Genomic DNA, 8223 nt, shown 5'->3' with positions numbered 1-8223 from the left:
CACACAAACTGAACTACCACAATAGCCCTGAAACATTATCAGATACAGTGCCAGAAGACGAGCCCCTCAAGTCAGAAGGCATTCAAACTATGACTAGGAAAGAACTGCCTCCTCAGAATAGAGCCAATCTTAATGATGTGGATGGAGTAAAGCCCTCAGGACCTCCATTTGCTGATGTAGCATGATTCAAAATGAGAAAAATCAGCTACAAACATCCATTAATAATCGGAACATGGAATGTACAAAGTATGAATCTAGGGAAAATTGGAAGTTGTCAAAAAATGAAATGGAATGAATAAAGATTGATATCTTAGGCATTAGTGAGCTGAAATGGACTGATTTTGGCCATTTTGAATCAGATAACCATATGATCTACTATGCTTGGAAGGACAAAGATGAATGGCATGGCATTCATCATCACAAAGAATGTTTCGAGATCTATCTTGAAGTACAATGCTGTCAGTGATAGGATAATATTATATGCCTATAAGGAAGACCAGTTAATACTACTATTATTCACATTTATGCACCAAAGCCATAGATGAGGAAATTGAAGATATTTTTACCAACTTTTGCAATCTGAAATTGGCCAAACATGAAATCAAGATGTGTTAATTATCACTGATGACTGGAATGCAAAAGTTGGAAACAAAGAAGAATCACTGGTAGTTGGAAAATATGGCCTTGGTGATACAAATGATGCTGGAGAATGCATGATAGAATTTTGCAAGACCAACGACTTATTCATTGCAAATACCTTTTTCAACAACACAAATGGTGGCTATACACATGCACTTCACCAGATGGAGTACACAGGAATCAGATTGACTACATATATGGCAAAAGGTGATGGAGAAGCTCAATACCTTCAGCCAAAACAAGGCCAGAAGCTCATCGTGGAACAGACCATCAACTGCTCATATGCAAGTTCAAGTTGAAGCTGAAGACAATTAAAAGTCCACAAGAGCCAAAATATGACCTTGATTATATACCACCTGAATTTAGAGACCATCTAAAGAATAGATTTGATGCATTGAACATCAATGACCGAAAACCAGGGGAATTGTGGGATGACATCAAGAACATCATCCTTGAGAAAGCAAAAGGTAATTAAGAAGACAGGAAAGGAAGAAAAGACCAAAATGGATGTCAATAAGACTGAAACTTGCCTTTGTATGGAGAGTAGCTAAAGTAAGTGGAAGAATCGACAGGATAAAAGAGCTGAACAGAAGATTTCAAAGAGCAGCTTGAGAAGACAAAGTCAACTCTTATAATGAAATGTGCAGAGACCTGGAGTTAGAAACCAAAATGGAAGAACACATTCAGCATTTCTCAAACTGAAAGAATTGGAGAATAAATTCAAGTCTCAGCGTGCAATATTGAAAGATTCCATGGACAATATGTTGAGTGATATAGGAAACATCCAAAGAAGATGGATGGAATACAGAGTCACTATACCAAAAAGAATTTGTAGATGATCTCCATTTCAGAAGGTGGCATATGATCAAGAACCAATGGTATTGAAGGAAGAAGTCAAAGCTGCACTGAAGGAATTGGTGAAAAACAAGTCACCGGGAATTGACAGAATACCCACTGAGATGTTTCAACAAATGGATGCTGTGCTGGAGGCATTCACTCAGCTATGCCAAGAGATTTGGAAGAAAACTACCTGGCCAACTGAGTGGAAGAAATCCATATTTGTATCCATTACAAAGAAAAGTGATCCCACAGAATGTGGAAATTATCGAATAATATCATAGATATCACACGCAAATAAAATTTCACTGAAGATAATTCAAAAACGGTTGCAGCAGTATATTGGCAGAGAAATTCCAGAAATGCAAGCAGGATTCAGAAGGGGACATGGAGCAAGGGATACCATAGCTGATGTCAGATGGATCTTGGCTGAAAGCAAATAATTTCAGATGTTTACTTGTGTTTCATTGACTATGCCAAGGTAGTCAATTGTGTGGATCATAATAAATTGTCGATAATATTGAGAAGAATAGGAATTCAAGAGCACTTCATTGTACTCATGAGGAACCTGTACATAGACCAGGAAGCTGTCATTCGAATGGAACAAGGAGATACTGCATGGGTTAAAATCAAGAAGGGCATGCTTCAGTGTTGTATCCTTTCACCATATTTATTCAATCTGTATGCTGAGCAAATAATCCGAGAAGCTAGAGTATATGAAGAAGAATGTGGTATCAGGATTGGAGGAAGGCTCATTAACAATCTGAGATATGCAGACAACACAACTTTGCTTGCTGAGAGTGAGGATGACTTGGAGCATTTACTGATGAAGATTAAAGACTACAGTCTGCAGTATGGATCACACCTCAATGTAAAAAAGACAAAAATCCTCACAACTGGACCAATAAGCAGCATCATGATAGATGGAGAAAATACTGAAGTTGTCAAAGACTTCATATTACTTGGTTCTACAATAAGTGCCAATGGAAGCACCAGTCAAGACATCAAAAGATGTATTACATTGGACAAATCTATTGCAAAAGACCTCTTTCAAGCATTGAAGGGCAAAGATAGCTCCTTGAAGACTAAGATGTACCTAACCCAAGTCATGGTATTTTCAATTGCCTCATATGCATGTGAGAGCTGGACAATGAATAAGGAAGGCCGAAGAAGAGTTTATGCTTTTGAATTGTGGTGTTGGTGAAGAATGCTGAAAGTACCCTGGGCTGTTAAAAGACCTAACAAATTTATCCTGGAAGAAGTACAGCCAGAATGCTGCTTGGAAGCGAGAATGGGTAGACTTTGTCTCACCTACTTTGATCATGCTGTCAGAAAGGACCATTCTCTGGAGAAGGATGTCATAGTTGGTAAAGTGGAGGGTCAACTAAAGAGGGGAAGGCCCTCAACAAGAAGGACTGACATGGTGGCTGCAGTGACGGGCTCAGGTATAAGTAGGGATCATGAGGCTGGCACAGGACCGGGCAATGTTTCATTCTTTTGTACATAAGGTTGCTATGAGTTGAAGATGACTCAATGGCACACAACAACAACAGCTACCACACAGTCAAATGTTTTTGCATAGTCAATAAAACACAAATAAACATATTTTTGGTATTCTTTCCTTTCAGTCAAGATCCATCTGACATCAGCAGTGATATCTCTCATTTCACGTCCTCTTCTGAATCCAGCTGGCATTTCTGAAATTCCCTGTCAATATACTGCTGCAACTGTGTTTTAATTATCTTCAGCAAGATTTTACTTGCATGTGATATTAATGATATTGATCAATAATTTCCAAATTCTGTGGGATCACCTTTTTTGGAATGGGTACAAATATGGATCTCTTCCAGTCAGTTGGCCAGGTGGATATCTCCCAAAATTTCTGGCAAGACACGTAAGTGCCTCCAGTGTGGCATCCATTTGTTGAAACATTTCAGTGGGTATACCATCAATTCCTGGAGCCTTGTATTTTGCCAATTCTTTCAGTGCAACTTCGACTTCTTCCTTCCATACCAATGGTTCTTGATCATATGACATCTCCTGAAATAATTGAACATCAACCAATTCCTTCCATCTTATTTTAATGTTTCCTGCATCATTCAATATTTTGCCTGTAGAATCTTTCAATATTACAACTAAAGGCTTGATTTTTTTCTTCAGTTCTTTCAGCTTGAGAAATGTTGAGTATGTTCTTCCTTTTTGGTTTTCTAACTCCACTGAAGGAATTGGTGAAAAACAAGGTCTTTGTACATCTCATTATAATAATTGACTTTGCCTTCTTGAGCTGCTCTTTGAAATCCTCTGCTCAACTCTTTTATCTTGTCATTTCTTCCATTTGCTTTATCTACCCTCCATCCAAGAGCAATTTTCAGAGTCTCATTTGACATCCATTTTGGTCTTTTCTTTCCTTCCTGTCTTTTAATGACCTTTTGCTTTCTTCATGTATGATGTTCTTGATGTCATCCCACAACTCATCTAGTTTTCAGTCATTGGTGTTCAATGCATCAAACCTAGTCTTCATATGGTCTCTAAATTCAGGTGGGATATAATCAAGGTCATATTTTGGCTCTCATGGACTTGTTTTAAATGTCTTCAGCTTCAACTTGAACTTGCATATGAACCATGGATGGTCTTTGTCCCACAGTCAGCTCCTGGCCTCGTTTTGCCTGAAGATATTAAGGTTCTCCATCACCTCTTTTCACAGATGTAGTTGATCTGATTCCTGTGTATTCTTCTGGCAAGGTCCATGTGTATAGCCACTGTTCATGTTGTTGAAAAAAGGTATTTTCAATGAATAAGTTGTTAGTCTTACAAAATTCTATCATGTGATCTGTAGCATCATTTCTATTACCAAGATCGTATCTTCCAACTACCAGTGATTCTTCTTTGTTCCCATCTTTCTCATCTCAATCACCAGTCACAATCAATACATCTTGATTGCATGTTTGGTCAATTTCAGACTGCAGAAGTTGGTAAAAATCTTCAATTTGCTCATCTTTATCTTTAGTGATTGGTGCATAAATTTGAATAATAGCAGTATTGACTGGTCTTCCTTGTAGGTGTATGGATACTATCCTATCACTGACAGCACTGTACTTCAGGATAGATCTTGAAATGTTCTTTGTGATGATGAATGCCATTCTATTCCTTTTCAATTTGTCATTCCTGGCACAGTAGATCATATGTTCATCTGATTCAAAATGGCCAATCCCAGTCTATCTTAGCTCACTAATGCCTAGGATATTGATCTGTATGTGTTCTGTTTCATTCTTGACGCATTCCTATTTTCCAACATTCATGCTTTGTACATTTCATGTTCTGATTATGAATGGATGTTTGTACCTTTTTCTTCCCATTTTAAGTCATGCCCCATCAGCAAATTGAGGTCCTGAAAGCTTTACTCCATCCACATCATTAAGGTCAACCCTACTTTGAAGAGGTAGCCCTACCCCAGTGCATTTTCAGTGCCTTCTAACCAGAAGGGCTCATCTTCCAACACTATATCAGACAATGTTTCAGGGCTATTTCCATAAAGTTTTCCAGTAATATATCAGAGAGCATTTTCTACTACTTATAAGGTTTTCAGTGCCCAATTCTTTGAGACATGTATGCCTCTTCCTTCTTCCCAGTTTGTTTTAGTCTGGCTCTGCTGAAACCTGTCCACCATGGATAACCCTGCTGGTCTTTGAAATACTGGTGGCATAGCCTCTAGACTCACAGCAACATGGAAGCCACCACAGTACGACAAACTGGCAGATGAGTGGTGGAATTAAGCATGAGGATAAATACATTTTCAGGCATGCAACATCTAAAAAAAAAAAAAAAAAAAACCTCATCCTTTTGTAAATTAATGAGATAAAAAATATACTCCACCAAAGTGAGGATGTAACCCAAGAAAAAGGAAGATATGGGGTCCAGGGCACAGAAGTTCCAGCAGAAAAGAAAACCAAGAAAATCACCAAGATGATAGTGAAGAGTGATCCTCAAACAATAGTTGTATAACAGATCTAAAAAGCATGCAACCCAGTTCACAAGTACCGGAGAGAATTTTTTAACAAATTGAAACTTATAGAGTAAAAATTGTAAATAAAATTTTGAAAGAAATTTTATTCAACTGGGGGAGAGTTTGATGTTGAATTATTGACAAATATATAAAAATTAAGCTAATAGATGAAAGATCATTAACTCCAGAAAGTAAATATTGATAAGAAAAGTACAGCTCAGGTGTGAATAGTGCTTCCAGGTCAAAATGTAGTCAATACTGATCTAATAAAATAACACTATAAATAAGTCAATTATTATAATGAAATGTACAAAGAGCTGGAGTTAGAAACCAAAAGGGAAGAATGTGCTCAACATTGCTCAAGCTGAAATAACTGAAGAAAAAATTTAAACCTTGAGTTGCAATATTGAAAGATTCTATGGGCAAAATAATGAATGATGCAAGAAACATCAAAAAAAAAAAAAAGATGGAAGAAATATATAGAGTCACTGTACAAAAAAGAACTGATTGATGTTCATCTATTTCAGGAGGTGGCATATGATCAAGAACCAGTGGTACTGAAGGAAGAAGTCCTAGCTGCACTGAAGGAATTGGCAAAAAACAAGGCCACAGGAATTGACAAAATACCCATTGAGATATTTCAACAAACAGATGCTCTACTGGAGGCACTCATTCAGTTAGGCCAAGAGATTTGGAAGACAGCTACCTGGCCAAATGACTAGAAGAGATCCATATTTGTACCCATTCCAAAGAAAGGTCATCCAATAGAATGTGAAAATTGTCAAACAGTATCATTAATATCACATACAAGTAAAATCTTACTGAAGATAATTCAAAAATGATTGCAGAAGTATATTGATAGGGAACATCTGGAAATGCAAGCAGAATTCAGAAGAGGACATGGAACGAGGGATATCATTGCCAGATGGATCTTGGCTCAAAGCAAAGAATACCAGAAAAATGTTTACTTGTGTTTTATTGACTATGCAAAAGCATTAGACTCTGTGGATCATAACAAATTATGGATAACACTGAGAAGAATGGAAATTCCAGAACAGTTGATTGAGCTCATGAGGAAACTACATAGATGAAGAGGCTGTCAATCAAACAAAACAGGGGATATTGCATGGTTTAAAATCATGAAGTGTGTATGTCAGAGTTGTATCCTTTCACCATACTAATTCAATCTATATGCTGAGCAAATAATCCAAGAATCTGGACTATATGAAGAACACAGCATCAGCATTAGAGGAAAACTCGTTAACAATCTGTGATACACAGATGACACAACCTTCCTTGCTGAAAGTGAAGATGACTTAAAGCACTTACTGATGAAGATTAAAGACTACAGTCTGCAGTATAGATTACACTTCAACACAAAGAAAACTAAAATCCTCACAACTGGACCAATAAGCAGCATCACTATAAGTGGAGAAAAGATTGAAGTTGTCAAAGATTTCATATTACTTGGTCCCATAATCAACACCAATGGAAGCAGCAGTTAAGAAATCAGATGATGTATTGTACTGGGCAAATCTGTTAAAAAAGACCTCTTTAAAGGGCTGAAGAGCAAAGATGTCTCTTTGAAGACTAAGGTGTGCCTAACCCAAGCCATGGTGTTTTCAATCACCCCATATATATGTGAAAGATGGACAATGAATAAGGAAGACCAAAGAAGAGTTGATGCCTTTGAACTGTGGTGTTGGCAAAGAATACTGAAAGTACCAGGGACTACCGGAAGAACGAACAAATCTGTCCTGGAACAAGTGCAGCCGGAATGCTACTTGGAAGTGAGAATGGCCAAACTTTGTCTTACTTACTTCGGTCATATTGTAAGAAGGGTCCATTTCCTGGAGAAGGATATCATGCTTGGTAAGGTGGAGGGTCAGTGAAAAAGGGGAAGGCCCTCAACAAGATGGATTGACAAGGTGGCTGCAATGATGGGCTTAAGTATAGCAGGGACTGTGGGGTTGGAGCAGGACCAGGCAGCGTATCGTTCTTTTGTACATAGGGTTGCTGTGAGTCAAAGCCAACTCAATGGTACCTAAGAACAACAACAATAACTATTTTAGAAAGATGGGAGATAGAAAGTGTCACTATTGATGCATGGTGGTAAGAGCTAAATTTTCTGTCATAGTGAGAAGTAAATATATAACGCTGAAAATGAAATTTCAAGTAGTATCAATATAAGCACATTTTTTAGAGATATAAGGAGCCCTGGTGATGCAATAGTTGAGTGTTTGGTGGCTGACCAAAAGTTTGGTGGTTTGAACCCACCATTGCCTCCATGGGAGAAAGACCTGGTGATTAGCTCATATAAAGATTACAGACTAGAAAATCCTTTATGAGCAGTTCTATTCTGTCACACAGGGTTGCTGTAAGTCAAAATGAACTCAACAGCAGTGAACAGTAACAGAGATAAGAGGCAAATATCAAAAGAATTACCTAATTATTGAAAACAGTTTTCTTTGGTAGGTAGATTATAGAAGAAAAGACAAGTGTAAGTAAGTGCGTGTGTGTGTGTTTTCAACAAACCTTCTAGCATTATTTGACTCTTTAAAGTATGTGGAAATATAACTTTTTAAAAAAATTTATTATTTTTCTGTCATTGTACTAACATCAGGTTCAAAAAAGAGTTTTTTTTAATGCATTTTAGGAGCTCTGGTAGCATAGTGGCTAAAGCACTTGACTACTAACCAGAAGGCTGGCGGTTCAAACCCACCAGCCACTCCTCGGAAGGAAGG

This window comes from Orycteropus afer, unplaced genomic scaffold, assembly GCF_000298275.1.
Source record: "Orycteropus afer afer isolate SDZICR_OR568_19922 unplaced genomic scaffold, OryAfe1.0 scaffold00112, whole genome shotgun sequence".
Lineage (NCBI taxonomy): Eukaryota > Metazoa > Chordata > Mammalia > Tubulidentata > Orycteropodidae > Orycteropus > Orycteropus afer.
The sequence above is the reverse complement of the archived record's forward strand: the minus strand, read 5'-3'. Positions refer to the sequence as shown.